The sequence below is a fragment of the Danio rerio genome, chromosome 2 (assembly GCF_049306965.1).
Source record: "Danio rerio strain Tuebingen ecotype United States chromosome 2, GRCz12tu, whole genome shotgun sequence".
Lineage (NCBI taxonomy): Eukaryota > Metazoa > Chordata > Actinopteri > Cypriniformes > Danionidae > Danio > Danio rerio.
Window position 1 is genome coordinate 19,450,001 of NC_133177.1, and position 15,635 is coordinate 19,465,635.

The window sequence follows — 15,635 nt, forward strand, 5'->3', positions numbered from 1 at the left end:
TGCTCATAAGTATAACATTTGAAACCAGGAAGCAGTAAAAAAAAAAAATGGAAAACCAAGTGAAACAAACAAACAATTCACAAAATAGGATATAATTGTTACACAGGAAGCTTAAGAGATTTATGAAAAGTTTTTTTTTTTTATCTTACCAACCGCCATCTTTTAAACATTAGCATCTAATAAGCACATTAAAGCTTCTGAATGTATAGATTGGATAAACAGATGTGTTTTTGGGGATTGCATTATATAAGATGCAAGTAAACAGATTACTTTATTTTAAAATTCTATTGATCTCTTTAACACTTGTCTTTATTATTATTATTATTATTATTATTATTATTATTATTATTATATGCTTTTGGAAAGGTGGTAACTCTGGTATAAAGCGTGCAGCATAAGATATCGCTTTCAGAGATCTGACATGGCACAAGGAGCAATGAATCATAGAGCGTATCTGACCCAGCTACAGTCACAGGGGGAAACCTCACCATCTGGACAGTGGCAGCACACATCAAAAGAGACAAAAACAATTCTTAGTTTCTGTTGAATGTTTGTCTTTGTTTGTATTAGCACTGAGAATAGGTTTTGCTTTTTATAGTTGGGGATAGGGTGTTGTGGTTTCAGAACTGACAATGATTGCAATTGCTGCCCAATTTGCAGTGGTATTATTGGTCTGCCCACCTAGCTAACGCCACCTAATGGTTTTTACCTCAGCAACCATCTTGGGTACAAATAGAATCAACGATAGCAAAAGGGATGGATATGGAGATGTATTTGTACTTCGATTTATATAAAAATGTAAAAAAGACCACTAAAAATCCATTTGTTAAAAACACCTTAACGGTATGGAATGGTGCTCAGTGTTCAAGTCCTAAATCTTTTTTATTTTTTCCCTATTTGGGGAAACAGAGATTTTAAACCAGCAGAAAATAATTTGGGCTTTAAAAAGTGGGCATTAAAAGGTATCAGAAAGATAGGGGACTTATATGAAGTAGATAAACTGTTGTCCTTTAAAGACCTTAATAAAAAATTTGGAATCCTAATGATGCATTTTTTTTAAATACTTAAAAGTTCGCAGCTATATTAGTGTCAAGCAAAACTACTTAATAGACCTCTACAAACTGAATTAGAAAAAAATAATGCTTTATCAGAATTCTATGACAAATTATGATATTAATAATTGGTCAATGGCTCTAAAGAAACATCAGAATCTAAGAAAAATTATTGGTGCACAGATTCACAATATGACCTGACAGATTTAGAAAAGAACCAAATGTGTTAAAGCCTAGAACTTGTCAAATAATACTAGATTTAAAATGATCCAATATAACTGGGCAATGCGGACCTATATCACACCTAAAAAACTAAACAAGTTTAACCCAAAAATTCCAGATATATATTTCAAATTCCAAAAACAAAAAGTAACATTCGGTCCCACTTTATATTAAGTGGCCTTAACTAATATGTACTTACACAGGAATTAATAGTTTGTTACAATGTACTTATTGTGTAAATACATGTATTTACTCTGTACTTATGCTTGATTAAATACATGTATGTAACTACATCTGTAATTAAATTTTGTAATTACATTTGTAAATACACTGTTGACCATCCCTTACACCTTAACCCACCCTGAAACCTACCCATACCACCAAACCTGTCCATAACCCAACCTCTATCCCAACTCAAAAGCACCACAAGTGTTCTCAAATACATTATAAACACAGTAAGTACATTGTATTTATTTTTTTGAGGTAAGTACAAAGTAGTTAAGGCCACTTAATATAAAGTGGGACCTAACATTCTTTTATTGTATCTGGGAAATGTGATTAAGATTTTCTGGCAAAATGTAATCACATTATTCTCCTTAATTATTTTAAAACCATTGGAGTTAAAATGTAAAAAAGAGTATTTTCATTTTAAATTTCAAGTGTTGTTTCTACAATAAAGAAAATGTGTTCCCACTTTATATTAAGTGGCCTTAACTAATATGTACTTACACAGGAATTAATAGTTTGTTACAATGTACTTGTTGTGTAAATACATGCATTTACTGTGTACTTATGCTTGATTAAATACCTGTATGTAATTACATCTGTAATTAACTTTTGTAATTACATTTGTAAATACACGTTTGACCATCCCTTACACCTTAACCTACCCTTAAACCTACCCATACCACCAAACCTGTCCAAAACCCAACCTCTATCCCAACTCAAAAGCACCACAAGTGTTCTCAAATACATTATAAACACAGTAAGTACATTGTATTTATTTTTTTTATGTAAGTACATAGTAGTTAAGGACACTTAATATAAAGTGGGACCGAAAATGTTTATTAAAAATGATTGCAATTGCTGAACCCAGTTTGTTCTTTAAGATAGGTCTTCATTTTATTAGTAACTGAAATTATGTGAATGCGACATTTAAAGGGGAAATGCTTTTTTTGTTTTATCTTAGAGACAAAATGAGCTGTACAGAAAGTTGAGCAATACAATAACTGACAGATTGCTGGGAACCATGAATGCTAAATAAAATAAAACAACCCTTACATATTGCATTAAATAATTTGAGAACAAATGCATCAATCAATAAGACAGTTTGGCTCCTTTGGGGCCACTGTACTGAATAGTTTACCTCCTACCCTGATTGCTTGTTGCAGGGCTGTTATATCTGACTGTCATACCGTCCAAAACACACAGATAAATTTTTATTTATTTATTTTTTTACCATTTTGGTAAGAGTAAAATTTACATTTGGGGTTTCAACAACCAAATGCATTTAGTGCTGTTCAGTTTCATCTGAAATGACTACCTCCTGAAGTTATTATCATTTTTTTTTGAGACAGATTTATATCCATCTCTGATGTGTTTCGGAGGCCATTTATACCTGCCCTTTCCATGATCGGATAGCTCTCCAATCAGAAAAAAACACATGATGTGACCATGGCTGTTTCGAATTTCAAGAATGCAGAGACAGAATGCAGAGCATTCTCATTAAGGCTGATCTTGACAAGTTACCTCAGAAGAACAAACTCAGAAGACCACAAAAACACAGAGCGCATCCTGAGGAATGAGATGCTGTGTTCTTCCTGGTCACATGACTGCATTTTAATTGAAAATTATTTAAGCCTTACAGCATTCATACAAAGATGTAATGTTTTTTTTTCATTTCTATATATATATATATATATATATATATATATATATATATATATATATATATACATACACAAAAGGCTAACAAAGATACATTTAACAATACCAAATAAAACAGATAATAATATTAAGTTGAGAAAATAAACGCCTTTAATCCATTTATCAAAATTATCTGTGAAAAATTCATTTTCACAGTCTCATTTAGTGAAACTTTTGAGATAAATAAGTTATAGCACTGAACTGTAATAATAATTTGGTATACAAAATCCACCTACTTTATTCTGCTGCAATGACTTCTGAGACTTCTAAAGTAAGTACTTTAAACCAGGTTTTTTCACACATGCTCCATCCTTACAGTCTTGAGTTTTAGAACTAAACTTTAGCAGTTGATAATGATGTTACATGAGAACACAAGGAAGCAAGATCACATATTAAGAAACAGCCAATGTGTGAACTGCTCCTAAAATGTGCAGTTTTATCAAACAGCACTGATATCACAAGTTGTGAGGGAGCATGCAACTGACAAAGCAAGCACTTTTGGGCTGAGTCTGTCTACAATGCGGCGCTTTCAGAGATAATTCAAATAATGTGCCACAATGCTAAATCTGCAAAACCATTCTGGGATGTGTTTCCCAAAACCACCATTAGCCAACAAAGGTCACAAGTTCTGTCATTACATAGTTTGTTGATTTGTCATTTCCCAAATCCGCCACTCCATTGAACATTCTAACTGAACTGCAAACTGCGTCGCAAACTTGAGCACTCACCTCTGGAGCTGTAGATAGAAACATGGTTCCTGGCTGTGTTCTAATCCCACTTATCCCCCCTATGCCCTATTTGTTTAGAACAGTCTAACATTCAAAGTTGAAATTATTTAAAAAAAATAAAAGCATTAGGCTCATCTCTCTGAGTTGTAGGTGTACCAGTTCAATGAATTCCTCCACATACTCCTCAATATACCGGGCTTTCTGATGAAGACGCATGATTGCAATACCCGCTGGATCCATATTTAGGCTGAGTCTTCTGTAATCAGGGGTGTAACACTGACAACAGGGGTGAAACACTGACAACAGGGGTGAGGATCCATATGTAAGTTTATCAGAATGTCCAGGCAAGCAGTGGTCAATACAGGACCAAACAAATGTATGAGGGCAATCCAGAGTCGTAGTCAAAAAGGCAGGCAGATGGTCACAAGGCAGGCAGCAAACAAGATTAAACAAATAAATGAGGCAAGGATCAAAAACACAGAAGAAAAGCAAGACAAAAGAAACGCGTTGTAATGTCACTAACAGATAACAAGACTCAGCAACAGTGAGTGTTTCTGTGCTGTTTATGTAGTGCAGTAATCAGTCCAGAAGCAGCATCAGCTGTGGGAGTCTAATCAGTGCAGAATTGAAGCAGGTGTGTGTGTGGCATGACTGAATATGTAGTCCATTTATAAGCAGATTTGTTGTCCAATGTGTGTGTGTTTACCAGCGACCTCTAATGGTTAGATTGTTGGTGATCATGACCTTTACCAGCGACCTCTAATAGTTAAATCTTTGGTGATCATGAGAGAGCCATGAAAGGCTTAGGTTTAGAAAGCACTGGCACTTCTTTAAACCCCAGTGGGTCAGGAGGCTGTGGGAGGTCACTTGGCTCTGGGAAAGCACATGGCTCTGGCAGCCATTCGTGGAACTGAGGTGGCGGTGACCATTCAGGAAACTCAGGCAATGGCCAGTCAGGAAGTTCAGGTGGCAGTGACCATTCGGGAAGCTCAGGTGGGTCGGAGGTGGCCTTTCGGGAAGCTCAGGCGGCGGCCATTCGGGAAGCTCAGGCGGCGGCAGCGCCCATTCAAGAAGCTCAGGCAGTAGCAGCTTTAGCAGCATTGGCAGTAGTGTCTCTGGCAGTGGCGGCGGCTCAGGTAGATTTGGCAACGGAGGATCTGGCATCTCCGGCAGTGACTGAGGATCTGGCAGCTCTGGAGGATCTGGTAGCTCTGTCAGTGACTGAGGATCTAGCAGCTCTGGAGGATTTGGCAGCTCTGGAGGTGGTGTGGCAGCTCTGGTAGTGACTGAGGATCTGGCAGCTCTGGCAGTAACAGCTCTGGTTGTGGCAGCAACTCTGGCAACTCAGGTGGTGGTTGCCATTGTGGTGGCTCAGGTGATGGCATTTCAGGAAATGGAACAGGAACTATGGCAGGAACAGACTCGTTTAACAGGGGACAGGAGTACAGAAGATGCCAGGATAATAGAATTGCTGGGTTGGGCAGCAAGCCCCATTGCCGGTAACTATTGATGCCCTCCAAAGTTTCCTTCATGTTCCTCAATGTCTAAACACAACATCCTTTTCTAAAGCTACATAAACACAACCACACCTTCTTAATTCAAAATTCAACTTTCACATCAAAAGAGCAGCTCGAAGCTTTCAAAAATGTAAAGACTATACACATCATTACACACAACAGCAAAACAATTGAAAACACAGTGCTCAGTTTGTGAGAAGGTTCTTGGTTTCATAACTGCCAGTGCATATTTTTAGCACTTTACAGTTACAGATCTTCTTAGATCTGTGCAGAGGATTTGGGCATTTAGATTTTTAGAGTTTCATATGAAGAGTATAAATCTATAGAAAATACTCAGTGCAAAAACAGAATCTATTGCACACAACAGTACTCTTGAAAACATGATCAGGCTGTGAAGTTTTTTTATTTACTTTATTCACACCACACACACACCACAATCACTGTGTGCCATCATGTCGCTGAGCTGCATTGGGCCACATCACCTCATCCACGTCGCAGGCTATATTGTCTTGTGCCCGGCACCGTGGGAAAAATGCCTGTTGGAAAAATGACATTGTCCCAAATTATCACATAAATATGATGTGCGGGCCCAGGATGGTGTTGTTGGCGGTCCAGAAGGATGTCTCTTAGCTCCTCTAGGAAGGTGAGGAGACGTTGAGTGTTGTAAGATCCAAGGACAGCATGCTGGTGGATAAGCCCCCCCCCCAAACGCATGGCCACACAAAGAGTAATATTGACATGGTCAATGAATGTTGCTCGCATCTCGTCCGTAATGATGATGCGAGGTTGTCTTGAGGGGGACCTTCTCTCCCTCCTGGACCTTCCTCTCTCCCTCCTGGACCTTCTCTTCTCCCTTGTTGGCCTCCTCCTTTTCCTCGTTGGCCTGCTCCTCTTCTTCCATGGCCAGCTCTTCTCCCTCCTCTGACGCAAATTCCTCTTCCCCTGACTCTGTCTTCATCTATTGTGTTTGTTTGTAATCTTCAGAAAACGGCACTCTGAACTTGCTTTTATACATCTGGTCACAGCATTAGCAACAAGTGTCTTAAATTTTGAGTCGTTGTGTGTAATAAATCATGCCAGGCGTGTGCATTGTGTTCTAATATTGCTGACTGTGGCAAGCATTTTGTAAAAGATGAGCTTTCATTTGAGAATATGAGCAGGGTTTTTTTGCAACTTGTGTTTTAGCAAGGAAAAATGTGTTTAGATTTGTGAGAACGGAGGATTTTGTTTTGTGAGTTTTGTCAACATGTGAAATGTGTTTATGATATTGGAAAATGATGGGTAGATTTAGTAAATGTGTTTAGACAACTAGTCATTTGGTTTAGAAGATTGGCTTTTGTGTTTTAGTATTTGAGAAAACTGTAATATTATTATTGAGTTATTATTTTTTCATTTCTAATAAATAATAATTATTTAACTACTTTTATAATAATTTAATAATAAACAGCCTCAATATTAATTAATTTATATGATACTAGAATAGTGTTAGTAGCTTTTGTAAGTGATTTTATGTTTTAGAATAGACTGTAATAATTAACTTCTCAATAATATTAGTAAGGCGACGCAGTGGCGCAGAAGGTAGTGGGGTAGGCTAAATTGTCTGTAGTGCATGAGTGTGTGTGTGTGTGTGTGAATGTCTGTGTGGATGTTTCCCAGAGATGGGTTGCGGCTGGAAGGGCATCCCCTGTGTAAAAATGTGCTGGATAAACCCCAACCCCCACTTTGAGAACCACTGTATTAGATGACTGTATTAGGGTCTAATGCATAAAATAAGTAAGCTGCATAAAGTTCTTCTGTGGAGAAGATTTTGAATACAGTGAATCGGTAGCAAAGTACCGTCCACAACAAAGAACAACAAAGGATATGACCCCCTTAAAAATTATCCAACTGGTTCAGTTGGGTCACAAATCTAGAGTTGCTGAAGGTCTTTTGGTTCACACCTTTTTAGATGCAGATGCTTGCTTGCATATGAAACAAGCCATACAATCTCTCAGTTGCCATGTCACAAGAAGTTACATCTCTATAAACTATAGTTACACGGGCCCTCCGAGTCTAATAACAGAAAACATTAGTTCATTAATCTCGAGTCCTCATGTTTTGAGTTGTTTGTGTAGAAAGTGACCAATGTAATGAGGCTCCTTCACTCATTTCATACACTTCTGTAGTTTTATAAATTGCCCAGTGTTGCACGGGTAAGTGCGGTTTAATTTGTCATGCTACTGTATTTTTCAATGTGGGCCAGCTGATCATAAGAGAAAGAAAACACACGGGAGTGAATAATCAAACACAGTGTTGTGTTGTTTAATGTTCAGTCCTGTTATTGCTGTATGTGGCCACTAGGTGTCACAAGAGGTGTGTGTAGGGGAAACAGGGAAGTGAAGTGAAGTGTGGAACTCAGCAGTTGTTTCGCTGCATTTTCATTTAATAAACTATACAAAACACCTCACACTGTCAGTTTTTTTTCTATAAAATTATAATTATACATTTTTTATATAATTAGGAATATGTTATGTTTGTAGACTTCAATATGTATAAGTATTATGTATGTATATGGGCAATTCTTTAACTACGGGCACTTTTAGCTTTATGGAGTAAAAAAAAAAAAAGCGTAATAACGTAGCATAGCCTCATAAGTTTAAACAATTTGTCTAGTTTTAAGATCTGTAAGAGGACAAGAGAAATTGTTTATATTTAACAGTTTTTCCATCATGAACTGAACAAATGTCTTTTCCACCACATCTCAATACAGCTTTCATTTCAAAATGAAATAAATTATGGCAGTTAAACATTGTCTAAGATCATTTTTGTATCTAGTTTAACCAATCTTTCCACAATATATTCAATAATTATACATTTGTCAATAAAATAAATTTGTCCATTAGGACCAAAATCCTGAATTGTACACCGGTCACACTCTAAAATTTTATAATAATTTGGTTAAGAGCTTATTAGAAAATAAATTAACTGAATTTTTATATTGAATATAGCATGAACTCAAAAAAATTGTGAATACACTTTTAATGTGTGATTAGAACTTTTTAAATAAAAAAAAATGTGTGTGGTATGGAAATGACAGGGCGGTGTTGGAAATGACAGGGTGTGGTGGAAATGACAATAAATCAGTGCTTATGTAGAAAAACATTAGATATTTATTAGAAAAATATTAAACTCTTAAACTTACACTTACTAAAGTAAATTTAGAAATTTACTAAGCATAACCACACATTTTTTGCAAATGTAAAGCTGAAATAAAAAAAAGCTGATTTGTCGAACAGATGAACAGAAACAGTGCATACTGTAAATAACTGAATATTTATCAAAAAAAAATATATATATATATATATATATATAGGTTGAATTATTAACTAAATTAAAAAAGTAAATGATTTTCTCTATTCTTTGCACAGATGAACGTGAACTCAATATATAGTTTAAACAAAGTTATAATCAAGACAATCAGGAAACTACAACACTGTGTTACCCTTTGTATATAAAAAAGCACAGAACGCAATAAATTGCGATAAAAAGTACTCAAAGTCTCAAAAATAATCAATTAAGGAAAATAAAAAATAAATCAATAATAAATAAACCAACTCAAAATGTAGGTTATAATTCAATATTCACACTTTTAACTCAATGAATCGTTACAGTGTTCAGTTGAGTCATTTCATTGTTCAAAGAATCATTACAATGTTCAAAAGAATCATGTTGCTGATCAAATGAATCCTTTCGCTGTTCAAAGAATTAATTTCAATGTTCAGATTATTTGTTTCACTGTTTGCTGTTCACAGTTCAATATCAAATCATCTCCTAGAGCTTCACAAGGTAGAAAACTTTGCTCTCTACCTTGTGTGATACACTCACATAGGCTACCTCATTCAAAAAATCCGGCTTTCAAAATCCCGATCAGTATTAACCAGCAGGGATTTGCAGATTATATGTAATATATGTAATGTAATGTGTATTTATATAGCGCATTTACTGTATTGTGTATGGCCATACACTCAAAGCGCTTCACAATCATGAGGAGGTCTCTCCACACCACCACCAGTGTGCAGCATCCACTTGGATGATGCGACGGCAGCCACAGGACAACGGCGCTAGTGCACTCACCACACACCAGCTATTGGTGGAGTGGAGAGACAGTGATAGTGTTGGAAAATATAGGGTTGGAAAGGTGACGTTGAGGAAATGTACAGTCTCACTGATATAAATGTGCAGATAGTAAATTACTTAGCTGATAAGGTAGTCTTGACATTCATTCAAAACTTACCTTTCTTTGTGCAACTTCAAGTGTCAAACAAAGTTGGAAGTTGTGGCATCTCCGTCTGTAATCTTCGACCCGCATGTTTTACATACTGCAATTTGTTTTTTATTGACCACCTCATAATTTTTATAGCCAAACGATCTTCAGTATCATTTTGCAAACTGACGCTTTCATGTTGTCATGTTAGACGCTGTCGAATCAAAACAATCTACGGTACTTTGATTGGATGTCTTGCCGAATGCTCTCTGTCACACACACTCATACAGACACTAAAACCGAAATAGAGCGGTCTGTGTCTACATCCTTTTTATCTTTGGGCTTTTTATGGGAAGTAGCAAGCCTTTACAAGTGAATAGGCACAAGTCCAAGTGAAAGTCAAGAGTTATTTATATTAAAGTCCAAGTCAAATTGCAAGTCTTTTTATATTCTGGCAAGTCGAGTCTAAAGTCATCTAATTTCCAAGTCACATGACTCGAGTCCACACGTCTGGCATCACTCTACACTACTAACTATCCGCACATATATACGCCCAGGGTGGCCTGCACAAGTACCTGATAGTATTGGTGCCACTTGTGAGGGTGCGGAATAAACTGCCACGCTGGGGTGATGTGTACCTCCAGGGGTACACTAGAATTTGGCCAACGCAACACCTCTAACTCTTCATCATGTTCCTCAAAGCATTCCTAAAAAATTTGTGCCATGTGACAGAGTGCATTATCGTGCTGAAAGAGGCCACTTCCACAAGCGGACATTCTTGTCATGAAGAGCTGTTCCTGGTCTGCAGCAACGTTTAGGTAGGTAGCACTTGTCAGGGGTTTCCAGCAAATCATTTCCCTTTCTCACCTGCATATCATCGTTTCACGATTCATCACGTGCAATCACTTCTCTGAGGAAGTCAGAAAGCTTTTTTAGGGGTGATGGTGGGTCTTTTTTCAGGGAGATGGCGGTGTAATGAATGACCGGTTAGAGAATTGTGGGTTTTTCTGAAGCGACCAAGTCTGGTTGGGAGATGGTGGGTCTTTCTGGAGCGACTAAGTCCAGTTGGGGAATGGTGGGTTTCTTAAGCGTCAAACACTCACTTGGGATAGCGAATTCAGAAATACATGCTTCGATTGTTCACCCAAAGCCTGCGCCTGCAGTTATGCGTCTGACTGCGTTTATCTCTGACCTGCCATTAGGATTTTGACGACGTGAAATCGTGGACTTAGGTTCTGCGGTCCTTTGTCTTGTTCACCCACTTACCATTTGGAGCTTGTGTGATGCCCCAGGGCGAAGCGACATTCCCGCTAGATGTGGTGGCTGCTTTCGCTATGGAGGGAAGGGTCCCATCCAGGGGTGTTCAGACATACAGAGCTGCCCCAGAAAGAGTGTCAGATTCCTGCTAATTGTGGTGGCTGGTTTGGCCCTGGAAAGGACCAAAGGTTCATGTTCCTTGGCTTAAGTGTGGGGTGCCCTGGCACAACAGGAGAACATGTGTTCTTGTGCTTGCCCTGGAAAAGGTGATGGTTTCCATGCCGGAATTAGTTTCAGTTCGGGCATGGATGAAATGCTCCAGAAAAGGGGGCCCTTCAGAGCTGAGACCAGTCCAGGCAGAGTGACTGACATGATTGTAAGCACATGCTGACCTTTAATATATGTTAAAACAAAAAAACATACAGCCATCAATAAAAAAGCTAGGATTCTTTTGGAGTCGAGAAATGGCGTGATGTTACACCATATCTCATGATGACTATGGATGTGAAACTGTATATAAACTGTGGGTTTGTGAACATAGGTTGGGAGAGAGATCACTCAACCTTCTCTGCTGTAACATTAAACTGCTTCAACTTGAGAACTTCAAAGACCTCAGCTTCTTTTTTAAAACTTGAAAGATATACAATGAAATCACAAATTTCCACTACAGACGTACCTCAGGAAGAGTGACTGACCACCGCTCAGGCTGGCTGGGGTAAGAAAAACACTGAAAATGGATGAAAAAGGGGGCCCTCCAGAGCTGAGACTTGACCCAGGGAAGGTGACTGGTCCCCCTGAGCCAGGTTGCAGTGGTCAGAGACCCTGGAAGTGGATGGAAAAGGGGCCCTCCAGAGCTGAGACTAAGCCCAAGGAAGTTGACTGGGCCCCTTGGCCAGCTTGCTGTGGTCAGAGACCCTGAAAGTAGACAGAAATGGAGCTATCCAGAGCTGAAATTGAGCCCAGCACACACCAGCTGATTGGTGGAGAGGAGACAGAGATGAAGCCAATTGGAATATGGGGATGGTTAAGAGGCCATGATGGACAGAGGCCAGTGGGCAGATTTGGCCAGGATGCCGGGGTTAAACCCCTACTCTTTTTCGAAGGACATCCTGGGATTTTTTACGACCACAGAGAGTCGGGACCTCGGTTTAACGTCTCATCCGAAAAACAGAAATGAAGTAGACAGAAATGGAGCCATCCAGAGCTAGAATTGAGCCCAGGGAAGGTGACTGGCCCTCCGAACCAGCACGCTGTGCTAAGAGACTCTGTAGTAGGATGCAAAAGGGGCCCTTCAGAGCTGGGACTTAGCCCAGGAAAGGTGACTGGCCCTCCCGGGCCAGCTTACTGTGGTCAGAGACTCTGGAAAGTGATGAAAAGGGGGCCCTCCAGAGCTGAGATTGAGCCTAGGGAAGGTGACTAGCCCCTAGGCCAGCTTGCTGTTGTCAGAATCCCTGGTAGTGGATGGAAAAGTGGCCCTCCATAGGTGAGAATAAGCCCAAAAAAGGTGACTGCACTCCACCTTCAAAATCTCCGTCCCCAGTGGGCATCCTTGGGGGCTAGCCACTCTCCCTGTGCTTGCAGTTTGGGACCCAGGGGGCCCTCTTGTCCTCTAACTCCTGGATCTCTAACTCTAGCGAGCTGTCCAGGGGCCAGTCACTCTCCCTGGGCTTGCAGTCTGGGCCCTAGAGAGCCTCCTTGACCTCCACCTCCATGGACTCTGACCCCAGCGAGCTGCCCCAGGGGCCAGCTACTCTCCCAGGACTTGCAGTCCACTTTTATGGTCTCTGACCCCAGCAAGCAGCCCCAGGACCACTCACCCAGGGCTTGCAGTTTTGGCCCCTGAGGGGCCCCCTTGCCCTCCACGTCCTGGATCTCTGACCCAGCGAACTGCCCAGGGGCCAGCCATTCTCCTCGGACTTGAAGTGTGGGCCAGAGGGCCTTCTTGTCTTCCACCGCCATGCTTTCTGACCCAAGCGAGCTGCCTCGGGGGCCAGCCACTCTCCCTGGACATGCAGTGGGCCTCTGCGATCCTACAGGTGGGCCACGAGATAGATTAAAATGAACTCTCAATATAATACTATAATATCTGAATTTCATTATTAATATACTATATTAAATTAAACACTTATGCACTTTCTCTAGTTTTGTGATTGATTGCTTTAAACTAGGCACAAAAACAGCCTCATGATTGCGTCTGCAAGTAGTAGGCAACACGTAAGTCTGTTCATTTGCAAACTATGCGTGAAGTGAAAGTCTTTTTTTGTAATGCAAAATAAAGTCCTGTGAGTGATTTATAACAAACGTGCGCCCATACAAAAGAATCTAACGAGGCTCAATGCTGTTTCTATCATAGAGAGTAAAATAAACTTGTGTAACAGAAATTAGCTCATTTTATGGATATTAATAATCAACAATAACAGTTTATTCTTAATTATTAATATTCCGGCTTAAGCTTCTGTCAATCTGGTCAAACAAACATATGATTGTATCTGATCCTGCCCGCTCGACCGATGAATTATGATCAGATTATGAATATTAATTATCAACAATAACAAATTATTATGAATCATTAATATTCTGGATCAATTTATTGTTAACTTGACCAAACAAACATAACTAGAGCCCCCGCTCTTCCGAGCTGATACGGTAATAATCTATTCATTTAGAAAAGGGAATTGTTGCTACTTCTTGTGAAGTAGATTAATCATTTATAAGTTTTAATCAACTTATAATAGCTAGGCAGGGGAATCTGTATTTCAGTGACATTTTCTCGTGAGGCAAACAATACAATTCTCTTGATTATAATGGGATTTATTGACTAGTCAGACAGATAACGAACAAACGCACGAACATACATTAAACATACAACAAAGGTAAACCACATGGAGATATCGGGTCTATACGGGACTATAAAACATGTACAAACAGAGAGAGATAGCGAAGCGCGGAAATATAGATTTTAGATAAAGAGTGACAAAATCTGGTTTCAGTTCCACACACGCCATTAAGGATCACTAAGATTATAAAAAAAACACCTTTTGATAAAAGGGGCACAGCTTATTCGCATAACTAAAAATACCTGGACTTTCATGTCTGGAGGTCTCTCTCTTTATGCGAGTCTCTTCCTGATGAAACTCCTTTGATGTCCTTCTTGGTGCGTTGAGTTTGTAATACAGTTTGGACGAACACGATCGCAAACTTTGAACTGAGTTTACTTTACCGGAAAATAAGAAAAGCGTGGCGGAAAAGTCCATGCGGCTTAGAAGAGCTTCACTTGCATATGAGCTTCAGGCGTGCGTTGGTGGAGCTATTCACTGTTCCTGCCAGCGATCTCCCAGTAAAATACTGCCATCAGATCAACGCACAAACAGATATAGGGTTTTTACTGTATTTTACATTTGTTTGTTTATTTTATTGAATAGTAGATATTCAAATCGCAGACATTCAATCAGTCCAGCTTAAAGCAGAAGCTGCTCTTTTGCTGTCTTCCTGTTGACCTGTGGTTCTCTTTAAATCTTTGTATGTTTGAAAAAAATAAATAAATAAATTATATATATATATATATATATATATATATATATATATATATATATATATATATATATATATATATATATATATATATTATATAACATTTGTACATATATAATACATATATGTATAATTAACAAAGGTTTAAATGAGCGTTTCATATAAATATTTTTGAGAAAAGATATTTTTAGGTGGGCCAACAAAAATTTATCAGAGAAAGAAGTGGGCCCAATGTGAAAAAGGTTGAGAACCCCTGCGATAAAGAATCCTAGATCAGCATCAGTTTTACAGCCTTCTCAGAGAGAAAAAAAAAAAGTTACGTATTTCTGTGAAATCGTGTTGTCCTCACGCTCCAGCTCTATGTTTTATGTTGATCATATTAAAACAAAGAAAACAATCTGAAGTTGTTTCAAGTTGGGAATCTTGGGAATAGATTTTTCTCCATGTGGACCCTGAGCTAAAATGAGTTTGACACCCCTGACCTACAGTGTAAGTGCATGTCATTTAAACAACATAGCATTGTTAATCAATTGCTGAAAGACGTAAACAAAGCATGTCTGTCCCCCTGCAGGACCCTGTTGATTCAATAAGGCAGCAATATGAGAAATCGGCACATTGCTCACATGCAAAGGAAAGACTAGTGTTAGATCTCACTCACACACTAAGGAAGACTGCACAAAAGAGCTTTTTGAATTTCTACATGCACGGACCACTATGTTAGTTACACAACATTAGTTAAAATATTTTTTGATGAAAACGATCATTTTAAATGTCAGCTTCTAATGGCAATCTTATCAGCATTGCTGAAGGAATATTATTGTCCTGCAGGTTGCACAAAAGCTTTTTGGTTCAGGTAAATGAAGCCCCTAGAAGCAACTGGAAAATCTGCATATATGTATATTTAAATGTACCATGTATTCCCCTTACAATTAAATCTGGTAATTGTGTTGTGAGCCTACATGTTGGCTTTTAAAGACCATAACATTGTTAATCATAACAGCAGAACTAAAAGTAAACAAACCATGTCTGACCTCCTGCATGACCCTCTAGAATCAATAAGGCAGTAATGTGAGAAGGCACATTGCGCACACATGTAAACAAATGTGTTGTAGAAGTAAACAAGTGTGTGCAGAAATTGTCTCATTTTTTGTAGGTGGTT

At 38.7% G+C, this 15,635-nt stretch overlaps 1 protein-coding gene across 4 annotated transcripts in view; it reads left to right on the plus strand.

The window, feature by feature from the left end:
• thpo (thrombopoietin) overlaps positions 1-36 on the plus strand; it is a 21,786-nt gene extending 21,750 nt beyond the window's left edge. For 3 of the 4 annotated variants that reach the window (XR_012384826.1, XR_012384829.1, XR_012384830.1), the window contains one exon: positions 1-36. This exon is cut by the window's left edge and continues 1,440 nt beyond it. The gene's annotated coding sequence lies outside the window, so the exon portion shown is untranslated. The other variant, XR_012384827.1, reaches the window with a different exon arrangement.
• Positions 37-15,635: the final 15,599 nt, after the last annotated feature.